Source organism: Balaenoptera borealis (assembly GCF_965194805.1).
Source record: "Balaenoptera borealis genome assembly, chromosome: 5".
NCBI lineage: Eukaryota > Metazoa > Chordata > Mammalia > Artiodactyla > Balaenopteridae > Balaenoptera > Balaenoptera borealis.
The window spans coordinates 18,776,571-18,790,086 of NC_138862.1; the positions used below are offsets into that span (position 1 = coordinate 18,776,571).

General features: G+C 39.3%; 2 protein-coding genes and 1 long non-coding RNA gene across 9 annotated transcripts in view; 2 read left to right on the top strand and 1 right to left on the bottom strand.

Moving 5' to 3' along the window:
* Window positions 1-13,516, top strand: part of LOC309628744 — a 157,551-nt gene that overhangs the window by 106,104 nt on the left and 37,931 nt on the right. The window lies entirely within an intron of this gene.
* CYYR1 (cysteine and tyrosine rich 1) overlaps window positions 1-13,516 on the top strand; it is a 137,739-nt gene that overhangs the window by 99,106 nt on the left and 25,117 nt on the right. The gene's annotated exons all lie outside the window — the stretch shown is intronic.
* Window positions 1-13,516, bottom strand: part of LOC309628709 (uncharacterized protein) — a 309,465-nt gene that overhangs the window by 18,352 nt on the left and 277,597 nt on the right. For 3 of the 5 annotated variants that reach the window (XR_014244640.1, XR_014244643.1, XR_014244644.1), the window contains one exon: window positions 335-418. The exons of the other annotated variants lie outside the window; for them this stretch is intronic. The gene's annotated coding sequence lies outside the window, so the exon portion shown is untranslated. The remainder of the gene's footprint in view (window positions 1-334; window positions 419-13,516) is intronic. 5 annotated transcript variants of the gene reach the window in all.

Consider the following 13,516-nt stretch of genomic DNA (forward strand, 5'->3'; position numbering starts at 1 on the left):
GACTGGTGTATTACAACATAAACAATATGAAATAGAAAATATATTTGGAGTTAAGTATGTTATAAATAGACTTATGACACCTGTTTTATGTGTACAAGGAATCAGAGCCTTCTAAAAAGAAAAGACAGACACTGTAATATCTTGTCCTTGTAGATACAAAGACCAAGAGAAATTGAAAGGGCCAAAATAATGTAACTATTCTCTATATGCTGGAAGGTTTACAGCCTGAAATAATTAGTGTACAGGAAGGAAACAGTGACTTTAACTTTCTCTAAAAATATTTAAACTCATAAATAACTTGTTCTTTTCTTATTGCTTTACAAATGTAACTTACTCTTCTTATCAAACTTGCTATGCATTTTCATCTGCTCCCTGAATATTCTTCAAAGCAAGCAACATTCAGATCCCCATTTCATCTCTATTTGCAAGACCGAAAAAAAAAGCAGTTATCAAATTTATACATAGAGAATGAATTCTGCCCCATGCTGCATTTTGAACTGGGGAGGAAAGTATCCTTGATCTCTTTGCTTTGGCTTTATTTCTGAACATTTCTGTCTTTAGTCCTTTGCCTTCCTATATAGACGATTCTAAATTTCCAAGACACGTTGCTTGATTTCATTACATCCTGGGTGCATTAAATCAGTGCTTTATTTTAAAAATTTAGCAAGATTTTTTAGAATGCAAAGAATATTTCACTATTAATGGGTTTATGGTCTTGGAATGTCAGGTTTTGTTATTGCTTTTATTTTTCTACTCAGATATTATGCATATTCCTTTCTACCCTAAGGCATTGAGGTACTAGGGCAAGCAAGCCAAGCTCCTTTGCTGGATGTTTTTTCCATATTCATTAAAATATACTTATCCGTTGACACTTAATAATCAGCTCTCTCTCAGGATGGACTCTTCATCTTCAGTACATTTTCCTGACCATCATTAATTCTTACAACACTTCAGAGAGGTACCTAAGTGTGCATCACTGGTCAGATTTTCATTCAGTCTAACTGGGAACCCTTCCATCAAGGTGACAAAATGAAAGTGGGACCCATTATCTCCACTGTACTGATGAAGAAAACGAGCACAAAAGATTAAGTGGTGAAGCAAGGAGAAAGAGAGAGAGGCTGTGTGAACAGAGTGGAAACGATTTTTCAATCCCAGCTCCCAATCCTAGCTCGTTTGTGTTTGATCTTGTTACAAACCTCTCTCTCGACTGGGGAGAACAGATGGAACCAGATGGGATGCTTTAGAAACTTCTGTATAAACCTTTCTCCAAAAAGTAATAAGAAGTGATACAATTAAAGGAAAACAAATAATCACAGCATGATTTGTGATTCTCAATTGAGCGCTAGGGAATTGGTTAGCATCTATTCAGAACGGGCTTTTGCCACCTTATTGATATGGTTCTGAGGGAAAAATTGATTACTAGGATTTCTTAGAAGAAATATCCGTCGTTGTTTTTGAATGTCTAAACAGTACATTGAACAAGCATGATCCCACTGCCATTTTACAGGAAGCTTTCCCCTCTGATGGCTGAAACTTTGGCATATCTGTGGCTTTCTTGCTCACAGTTCGTCCTTAAATCTTATAAGTCTCAAAACACTCTCATTTGGAAAGGTTCAACGTCTAATTTGAGATGTCCGTAAGCATTTCAGACTTCATGCCAGACTCCTCCCCATCTTCTAGCTGAGAACAGTAGTTGGCGGGTCACCTGTCTTCAGGGAGAGGGGCATGGCCAATTGTTCTCTTTTCCCACCCATTTCACACCCAGCAGTCCCCCCTCCCAGTGCACCCCACCAGTGTGAGAGCCGAAAGGGGAAGAGAGAAAAGGAAGACATAGGAAAGTTCTGGCTCAGCTCTTGATACGTAACTGGATTCCCGCCCTCTGCTGGGTCCCTCTGACAGCAGCCCCGAGGACTCAGAGCTTCTCCCTTGCTGGCTTGGTGGGCTTGTTGGCATCCATTTCAGGTGGCCCCTGTCCCTTTCCCCTCTACCACCTCTGGCCTTCCATCACCCACTCCACACACAGACTCAGCAGTCTCCCCCGTTGCAGCCCCGCTGCCCCCTGGTGGTTCTCTCAGGACCTAGAACAGCTCCCAGCTGACTCTTTATCCCCCATAGCCCACATCTAGTCCGTAGATAGATCGTCACATCCCTTGCCTGCTCTGGACTGAATGTTTGTCCCCTACCTCCAATTCATATGTTAAGCTCTAGTCCCCAGTGTAATGGTATTTGGAGGTGGGGCCTTTGGGAGATAATTAGGATTAGATGAGGTCATGAGCCTGGAGACCCCATGGTAGGATTAGTGCCCTTCGAAGAAGAGGAAGAGACACTAGAGCTTTCTCTCTCTGCCATGTGAGGACACAGTGAGAAGGCAGTCATCTGTAAGACAGGAAAGGGCTCCTTGATCTTGGACTTCCCAGCCTCCAGAATTGTGGGAAAATAAATGTCTGTTGTTTAAGTCACCCAATCTATGGTATTTCTTACAGCAGCCCGAGCTGACTAAGACACTGCCCTGTGTTTGGCTGGGGTAAAAATTCCCCAGACCCAGCCCTTTTACCCCTTTTCCCTTCACTGCCATAGACCCCTCCTCTGGCCAGAAAATACTGCATTCTGTTCATTTTTTCCTCCCTTTCCAATTTTCCTTCAAATTGCTCAAGACCATAAATCTTCTCCTTCAGCCAGTCTGGTCCATTCACTGGTATTTTGGCATTCCATGTGCATTCAGACCAAGCAGCTTTTCACTAATACAACCTCCTGCCTGTCTGCCCAACTTCATTTCCGGTTTCACTCATGAATGCCCTTAGATCCTGCTCTACTGGACTTTTGCAGTGTCCCAAATGCCCTGTGTTCTCTCCCTCCTCCAGTGTCTTTCTCTTGCTTTACTGTATTTGTTTCCTATGGCAGCTGTTACAGATTACCAAAAACTGTAGCTTAAAACAATAGAAATTTGTTTTCATAGTTCTGGGGGCAGAAGTCTCACATCAAGGTGTCAGCAGGGCTGTGTTTCCTCTCGAGGCTTTAGGGAAGAGATTTTTCTCACCTTGTCCAGTGTCTAGTGTTTGTTGACATTCCTTGGCTTGTGTTCAGACTTCGGCCTCCGTGGTCACATTGCATTCTCCTCTTCCGCCTGTCAAATCTCCCCAGTGTGTCCTTCATAAGATGTTTGTCATTGGAGTTAAGAGTCCACCCAGATAATCCAGCATGATCCCTTGATCTCAAGATCCTTAATTGAATTACATCTGCAAAGGCCCTTTCCAAATAAGGTAATGTTCACAGGGTCTGGGAATTAGGACATGGACATATCTTTTGGAGGACCACCATTCAACCCACTATGCTTGGCAGTGCCTTTTCTCACCTCCCAACTGGTATCCCTGTCTCCACTCTTGTCTCAGGCAATCCCTTTGTCATTGTCACTGACATCCTCCTGAAACACAGCTGTCTTCTTGCCACTGATGCCCCTGTTTTATAGTCTCCCTTTTACCATGGTTTTCAGAGCCCTTCATGACCTCATTGCTGTTTAGCTCCCCAAGCCTATCTGTAGCCATTAGTCAAACAGCTTCCTACCATCAAAGCTGTAGAGAGTACTTGCTCTACTGATCTTTTCTCTCTTAAAATGTGCCCTTTTCTCTCCCGATTTCCCACAGGTTGTTGCCTCTTCATGAATCCTTTGTTTTCTTTCTTGACTAATTCACCTTTCAAATCTCATTTTAATTACAACTTCCTTAATATTCCTACATATCTTATTATCTAGCTGTCTTTCTTCCATGGTAGAGGTCAAAGCAGATGCTTTCTGGATCACTATTGTGCCCACAGCTCCTAGACAAACAGATGAATAGGTACTTCATCCATAGCTGATGAATATATGAAGAGATACGTTCCTCACTCTTTTTTCAATAACATCAAATGTAAAAGATGGGAATCTTGTCAAACTGATGCCAAATTTAGCTGCTTAGAGTTTAAAACCAAATGAACATATATGATATAAATGAAATGGGAACTCAACTTGAGATCCAATTTAGACATTTTAATTCGGCGGAGGGCATAAAATCAATATTTACACGTGGGTCTCCTGAAAGACCCATGTTTTGCCTGTCTTTCAGTGTAGAAAAGAATGTGTGTTTCTTAGGCATTTTGAAACATAATGTTTAGGAGCCTTGATCTTAAATTGATTAATTCCCCTAAAAGCAATTAGTTTCACATTATCATGTTGTCAGAGGGAGTATGTACGATGCTTTCTGAGGTTGGTCTTGTGGACGTAAGCCACACTTCACTGAGTCCATGGCATTTAAATAACTTGAACTTAAAATAGTAAAAGACAAAATTATATTTCTTAGCCCCATGTGATACTAGAATTTCCCTTAGGGAACAGTAAAAGAAGCAAAGTAGTAGCAGAAGGGAAAAATAAAGGTCAAGATTTATAGAATAGAGCCGAAAGTTTCTGCAACCATTTTTCTTTGTACGCATGCTTCTGATAGCCCTCTTGCTAGCTGATTTGCTTTTAAAAAATGACCTTGTCTTTCTTACAGAATCAAATCCAAATTCTTGTTAAAGGGTCTGTTTTATGTTCTATGAATTGAGTAATGCAAGATTGATGAAACAATCTTTGAAATCATGAACTAGTGAATTGATTGGCATAATTCCAAACAGTTTACATAAAATAAGTTATTGGTGTTGTTCCCTGGAATTTTTATGATTTAGATTTCCTGATGAGGGTACATTGGTTAGGAAAGGGCTCATTTGCAAAGCTGAGCAAATGTGAGAATATTTTAAGGACCAGTCAAAATGATTAAGACTGTTGGCTTTGATTTCAAGTAAAGAAGAAAAAATAAAAAGCCTTGATGCCAGTAAATTGAGTACTTTTAGTAACCTTCCTACATCATCAAAACCAAGTAGTTAATATGTTAGTGTCCAACAAATGCCTTTCATTACTAGTAGATATTTTCAAGTTTGTCATTCCACTGGACCTTAGCGGTCCAAAAACAGGAGAAATTTGAGAAACAGTTATAAACGACTAAAGGAAATTAAGGTACACATTGCCATTAAGATTCACTCACATCTGATAGGAAATTAATCTTTCTTGCTGAATGTGGGGTAGGTCAGCAATAGAACAGGGCATTGGATAAATAAGAGGTCTGAACCAACTGGCAATTTCTAGGTTGCTGAACTAAGTTTTCTCCCCATTTGGGAAGCACTGATCTGCCTATTTTCACAGAATCAAACATATATCAATTGTTCAGTTTCTTTATTTCTATAACATTTTGTTAATATTTCACTAGTTTTGTATATTACCAATCAGAAATATTTTTCCATGCTGAATATTCATGTGTACACCCATGATTTCTTCCCTTATTTTAAGTGCATTTAGTAGACTGAGAATATGATATGGAATGAGGACTGAAAAGAAAATAACAGTAATATTCATAATGATATTTATTCTGTGTAAGTTCTGTAGATGGAAATGTTTTGACTTAAATCACTATCTCTTTTTTGTTGAGAAATTGCTGCTAAAAATCACTTCTTTTGCCAATTTCACATATCTGAGTCCACTTGGTGTTTCTTTCCCCTGAGCTCTATCCTTCGCCTCCTGAACCAATTTCAACGGAGACAGAAAGCTTTTAGGCAGCTTTAGGTCTCTTTGTTACTCCAACTCATTGATTCCTAATTCTGGCTCTATATTAGCACAACCAGGGTAACTTAAAAAATATAATATCTGGATCTCATCCCCAGAGATTCTAATTTCATTGATTTGGTTTACAGGTGTCAATATTGTTGTGTGACTTAATTTCAATCTAATATGAAGCCAGAATGGGGGACCAGCCTTCACTCTGAGGCAACATCAGATTGGCTCTCATATTCTTTACCAAATCAGGTGCCTTGTGGGTCCCATTCACCTCTGTCACTCGAGGAGCCTGAGACCCACACCTGATTCCTTACAAGTTTCATCTGTTTTAGGAGGCAGTATTTCCAGGGCCCACCACGGGACTTATATTTTGTTGCCTGAGTTGAAACCACTTATGATGTCTCATCCTGATAACGAAATTCTTGCGCCCAAAACTGAAGCTCAGAGACGTCAGGTCACAGAGGTCGTCAGTGGTGGAAACAAGATTTATACCTTGGTATGCTGAATCCACATCCTGTGCTCTGAGTCACAACACCGATGCCTTCTTCAGGATAGCTAGGCTATGCTGCAGAAACAGATAAACGCTGAAATCTCAGTGGCTCAATCCAACGCCATATTATTTTTTGATCACATCAGCAGCTCACCTGTGTGGCTCTCCCTGACGCCATGGCTCAGGGACTCCGCCTCCTTCCATATAGTGGACTCATCATCCCAGAATCCTTTGCTTCCAGCCACCCAGGCTGGGGTAGTGAAAGGAGGTGAGGAAGGAACACCACCTCTTAACCGATCTTGACAGGAAGTGACGCATCTCTTCCTTCAGTATTCTGTTGGGGAGAATTAGTCACACAGCCCCTCCCTTCCAAGATGTATGGACAGCTGGGAAATGTAGAGGAGCAGGTAGCTCTTACTGTCTCCACAGCAACGCTGCTGCCAGCACTCACCTGCCTTAGATGGACCTGTGGAATTAAAGATTATGACCCCCTTAATTCTCTGTTTCTGTGTTTCTTCTTGTTGGATCCACCTCTCTGCCCAGTCTGCAGTAATTTGGTCAGAAGAATCTTGACTTTATGGTGATGACCCACACTGTAATTTGCTAGTCTGTCCATCCACACAGGTAATATAAGTTACTTAAGTAACTACTGTTTACCTCATCCCACCAGACTACACAGCTTATGTTGGCTAGTTATCTTCTCCCCAGTAAGAGAACTGTCATTTTTTGGGCCATTCCTCCTAAATTTTAACTGTACTATTAGATGCAACAGGATGAAGTCTGCCTAAAAAGAGACAATACTGATGTAATACCACTCTAGTGGTTCAAACCGGGCATAATTCCCTCTCTGTATGTTGCATGGCTATAAGAGTGAGTAGCTCCCTGGCCCACTGGAATTTCAAAGAATACAGTGAAACATTCAAGCACATCATAATAGCTGCTCCTAAAATTGCAAGAATCCATCTGATTTTTTAATCTTTTATTCTATTTAGAAAAATCATGTAAAATATCTTCCACAACTGTTGTGTCATGGTATAGCTATTTTTGCCAAGATCTTTGAGACAAAACTATGACTTTCCAAAGTAGAAATAATTAATAAAGAGTTGGCTTGATAATATGCATGAGTGCATGCAGTTATAATTACTCACTTAAAATACTGAATACTACCTTGATGATTTTTACATCTCCACAGACTTGAGATTGTTGCTTATACTGACAATAAATGAGATAAGAATTATTGAGAAGAGGTATTCTCTTTCTATCTCAGAATTGGAGGTGATGTTGTGGAAGAGACTTGTATGAATAAATATAGCTTAAATTACAGTTAGCCAATATTCATTTTCTTGGACTGTAATTAATTATCACACTGAATTTTAACTTGCTTCTAATCTTTCTTCAGTGTTCATTAGGTCGAGATTTCCACCTCTGCTTTGCTTTCCTTTCTTGTTACTGCAGCAGCTGTATTATTAAAGTGGAATTTCTGCTAATTAGTTGTGGTACTGGGGAGCTGGAGGGGACATCGGGCATCATCTGATCCAATTAAGATTCTAACTGCACAAAGACTTGGATCGGAAGATCAGACTGCATGAAGCAATCTAAGAATAACTCAAAGACTATTATTTTTAATTTATGTTTTACAGAGGTTTAAGGACATGCATTTCAGAGAAGGGCAATTAAGAGTTCACTGATTAGACAAATAAAACAAACCTCCTATCTATGCATGCTCATTATGCTAAAAGTTTACGTAATGCAATATTAAAGAGTATATATGCTTTTTATAAACATACTCATTTTTGGAAAACACACTTGGTTGAAATCAGACCAGTAGACAACAAGGGTAAGCAAAGTTTATCTCCTGCCCTCTGACACCTTCTGGGCCTGACACTTCCCTTCTTTCCTACGAAAGGTCAGAGCTTTCCCTCTGCAGAGGTCCCTTCTTTGAGAGAGATAAGAGATCTGGTGAACTAAATCTACGGAAGTGTCCCACAGTTACAGGGAATTATTCAGTAATGGAAAAGATGCCTCCAGACTTAGTGACTTTTAAGTGCTGGGAGCGTCCAAGAGCTTTGCATGCCTGTGGATAGCACAGAGTTATAATAAGCTTTTAGGAGTTTGAATCTGATGACCTGAAGGCACCGATAACTTTACCTTCCATGTTATATGTTCTGAGTTTTTGAACTCCCTCCTCCCCACCTTCTCCCCTGCCCCACTTTCATTGTCAGGTTCAGTCTTTCACCACGTTTTGCCCAGATAATTACAATGGTCTTTCAATAGGACCACTTGGGTACAGCCTGGTACCCATTAAATCCACTCTTCACGTTACTCTTAGATTGACCCATGCTTGCAGGTTTTCACTTATTTTTCCATTAATTCCAATAAAAAGGTCAAGTTCTTTACAGTGTTATTGAAGATCCTCCTAATTGCCCCCCCAAACCCCTGCTTTTCCTCCAGCCTCATCTGCGTTTTTTCTATTTCAGCAACTCTCAATTTTTCATGGTCCTTTAAACATGTCACAGTATCTTACATTCCTATGGCATTTATACCTTGTTCCTTTGATCTTAAATGTGTTTCTGCTCTAATCCCCTCAATCTCCATTGATTAATTCCTCATGTTCCTTTAAGATTCAGAAGGGGTTACCTCCTTCAGGAATCCATCCATCTTCAAGCACCCCCCAAACATGTATATACACCTGCACCTTCTTTCAGTGATATACATTCTCACACACACCCATCTCTACTCACACACACACTCACACATTTGCTATCCTCTGCTGTCATAGAACTTACTCCATGCTTCCCCTGTTTGCAACCAATGCTGTGCATTATAATTATTTACATACGTGCAAATGTGTCTTCCCCAGGCTCTGTCTTCCTTGAAACGCTAACATATATCTAGGAAATACTCAAATATGTTTAGTGTTATATAATTTAAGATTCTTTGAAATAAGGTCTTTCAAACATGGCCACTAGAAATCCTTAGAGTCCCAAACCTCTGTATTTGTCTAAAGTTACTTTCCTGACTTTCTGGTACCACATATATATTTAGGTGAAGGATGAACAGAACTGAGATTTGTCTCTATCTATCTGTCCTTCATTCTTTTTTTTTTTTAACATCTTTATTGGAGTATAATTGCTTTACAATGGCGTGTTAGTTTCTGCTTTATAACCAAGTGAATCAGCTATATATATACATATATCCCCATATCTCCTCCCTCTTGCATCTCCCTCCCACCTTCCCTATCCCACCTCTCTAGGTGGTCACAAAGCACTGAGCTGATCTCCCTGTGCTATGCGGCCGCTTCCCACTAGCTATCTATTTTACATTTGGTAGTGTATATAAGTCCATGCCACTCTCTCACTTCGTCCCAGCTTACCCTTCCCCCTCCCCGTGTCCTCAAGTCCATTCTCTACGTCTGCGTCCTTATTCCTGTCCTGCCCCCTAGGTTCCTCAGAACCATTTTTTTTTTTTTTTAGATTCCATATATGTGCGTTAGCATACGGTATTTGTTTTTCTCTTTCTGACTTACTTCACTCTGTATGACAGACTCCAGGTCCATCCACCTCACTACAAATAACTCAATTTCGTTTCTTTTTATGGCTGAGTAATAGTCCATTGTATATATGTGCCACATCTTCTTTATCCATTCATCTGTTGATGGACACTTAGGTTGCTTCCATGTCCTGGCTATTGTAAATAGAGCTGCAATGAACATTGTGGTACATGACTCTTTTTGAATTATGGATTTCTTCATTCTTTATAATCCCAGATTACAGACGTAAACTCAGACTTGGGCTTAGAATCCTAATGTCAACTATACAAAGTTATCTTGTGTGTGGATGACTGTGCCATTGTTTGCCAAATTCTTGCCTCTGCTCCTGAATTGACCACCTCTATTTCCCCCACGTGTTTCTGCATTGGTTACATAGAGCAGGTCTGGGGACAGGCATTTGACCCAAGCTGGGCTAATCATGGTATTCTTGGCCTTGGCCAAGTGGACTGTTCTATAGGAGGGTCCCCAACCCCACCTGAGCCATTCACATTCCTTCTCTGGGATTGAATCTACTGTAATGAGACATGATTGAAATCAGTTTTCCTCTCATGGATAATTATACAGCATAAAACTCAGAAACTGTTTGTAGCTATTTGATTGATGAAGAAAGCAAGAATAACTCAAGCCAAAAAGTCCCCTTTGAGAACTGGTTGGTTTGCACTTATCTCCACTCATCAAATTTTCTGAACAAATGTCCAATTCCTATGTTATTTGTAAAATGAGTTCAATGAAGATCAAATGCATATAATAATAGTAATATTAATAGTAGCAATTAAATGTTTTTTCCAGATATATATGATCGTATATGAACATATTTAATTTTAATTTAGGAAAACAAGAATCTGAGTGAAGATTCCCTGAACTATATTACTTGACATACTCTGTATACTGGGTGGATTCCAAATGTCATGATCTGATTAGCTGTGATGAGGATGTATTGCTTGTGAATGACTTTAAGAATCATTAAAGTGAGTGTGAGGCTAGATTCTATGAGGCAGCCAAAGTGTGACCATTCTGATCAACCACATTAGGCTGGTGCAGATGAGGCTGTGAACAAGACTTTCAGAGAGGTGAGATCAGGCAGCCTCTCTTGGGTCTGGGCAGCCCCAGCCTGACAGAGTTGTGTGCAGATAATAAATGTCAGAAGTGAGCAAATCATTGGCAGAAGTAGAATGGAGACCTTCCCGCAGATGGTGGTCAGTTGCAGGTTTGTCTCGGCAGAGGATGGGACTTGCTAGGGTCTGGGAAGAGGACCACAGTTGTCTGAGTGGGCTGGCTACCTTGTAATGTATAGTCTAGCGGTTGACGGAGCCACATGTGAAAATACTGTATTTGGTGGCCCATGGTCTCACTGCCAGGGATCTATTACATCATCAAGGTCTGTTACCTGTTTCAGCAGTTAATCTGGAAAGGTTTACAACCTCTACCCCAGTCCTATGGGAAACTTATTAAATTTTCAAATGTCTAGGCCTAAAAGGTAGTTGCTGTTCTGCCAGATCAATAATTATATAAGCCTCCATATTTATTTGAAACTCTCCATGCTGGAGTCAATGGAAAGGAAATCGGATTATTCTGAGGGTTCTGATTTTCATAATCAGATTCAGTCTCTTAAATCTTACATGCTCTCAGGACTTAAATCTCAACAAATGGATTTTTAATAGAAATCCTTAGAGTTAGTGTTAAAAAAAAACAAAACGGGTTTGTGATTATTTTTCTACTTAAAATACGATAAAAAGGTACAGGAAGAAAAAGAAGAAAGTCCTGTCTAAAGTAAACATCATAAGCAAGTTAAGGTAATTAGCTCAGTGTGAAGTTTCAGCAAAGGTCACTTCAAAGGGTGAACTGTGCCAAAGCATTATAAATGTAAGTCTAGAAGTAATTGGGAAATTTTTAGGTTTAGAAGGCAGAAGGCAAGGAAACCTGTGTGGCTTGCCTTCTGCCTGTACCCACTTAAATCTAGTTTATGATTCCATGTCTCATTTATTCTTCATTTCAAGACATTTTTATGGACTGTATATGGTACAGCAAGGGGCAATCATCCACATGGAAGATATTCCGCACTCCTGCCTCTCATTTACTACCCAATTCAATCAGTCATCAGGTCTCAAGGTTTCAATTTCCCCAACATTCCAGGAATCCTTTCTCTCCTCTTCTCTGCTTCCTAAGGAGACTTTGTTCATCTTTATATGCCTCGTGCTCACGAGAGTGTCTGGCACAGCAGATAGACTCTATAAATGTTTGGTGAGTAGATGAAAGAATATGAGCAAGGCAGTCCACTGCCATATAAACAGCTCTGGGGTGAAAATTAGGATCGCTGAGCTCTATTCTTTACCACGAAACTAACTAGAAGATCGTTATTTTAGCCTCTCATGGATTTGATTTTTTCAGCTGCAAAACAAGTGGGTTGAATTCTATTTCACAAAAGCATCCTCTGGTTCAAAAAACTATTATATGCAAGTAAGAAGTATTAAGAAATCACTACTATTCTCTTGAGTTTATTACATTCATTTTTTTAAAAAATGTTCTCTTTTGCTGAGTATGATCAAATTTTTAAATTATTTTATGGACTTAGTCTTCTATGCCTGGAGATAGTGGCCTTTCAAAATCTCTCTTTTTGTTTAGTATGCCATACATGCCTCTAAAATCCTTGAAGACAGGTACCATGTATCACTCAACTTTGCATCCCAGCACCCAGAATAGTGCCTAGCACATGGTAGATAACCGATATATATTTCATGAATAAAGTGATGACTGTTAATTATCTAGCGATAGCTGTTTAAAATTACAAGCATAATGACTGAGGAATAAATCAAACATCTCAAGGCCATAACTGGAAACTTCAACCAATTTAAGTGTGGGTCAATACTACTTTTCCAAATATTGTTGTTAAATAAACAATGAAATGAATCACATTTGTGAATATTGCAAGAAACGTTTCTGGAAACTTCTGTAACTAGAGTGACTGAATTTAAATTTTGACTTACACTATGTTACGCTGTGCTATCTCAAGGCTATACTGACAGCTAATCAGATCATGACATTTGGAATGCACACAGTATACAGACTATGTCAAGTAATATAGTTCAGGGAATCTTCACTCAGATTCCTGTTTTTCTAAATTACAGTTAAATATATTCATATATGATCATATATATATATGGAAAAACATTTAATTGATATTATTAATATTAATATTATTTTATTATATGCATTTGATCTTCATTGAACTCACTTTACGAATCTAACATAGGAATCTAACATAACTTGTTCAGAAAATTTGATCAGTGGAGATAAGGGCAAACCAACCAATTCTCAAAGGGTACTCTTTGGCTTGAGTTATTCTTGCTTTCTTCATCAGTCAAATCATTTACTATCGCACTCCAGTGATAATGCGTTATCGTGCAGGTCACCCTAGCGTTCACAGCACATTCAAGACCATTTTTTATTCTCATTTTGTATACCTCTTTGACATCTAGGCAACGTAGGGATTTTCTGAAGGTCTTTCACTGAATCATACAAGTTTAACTCTACCTAAGATGGAAGATAAGTGATCTCAATTTAATAGAAGTTGAATGCAGTCTCATGCTTTCTTGGTTCTGGTATGCTTTTCTGGAACCTTTTCCCAGGGATCTCAGAGTACCTGTGCGCTGCTTAGAACTATTTCCACATGAAATATTTCTTTTTGTTTACTCAGTGTGCTTATTGTAGCAAAGAAGTTGTATTAGGTAAGATTAGGTCAAGCAGTGTAGCTTTCTCTCACACACACACTTAAACTAAAATAACAGAGGTTTTAATAAACTTTTTAAAAAACAGGGTGTTTGTGTCTCATGTAAAGGAAACCTAGAGATAGGCAACTTGG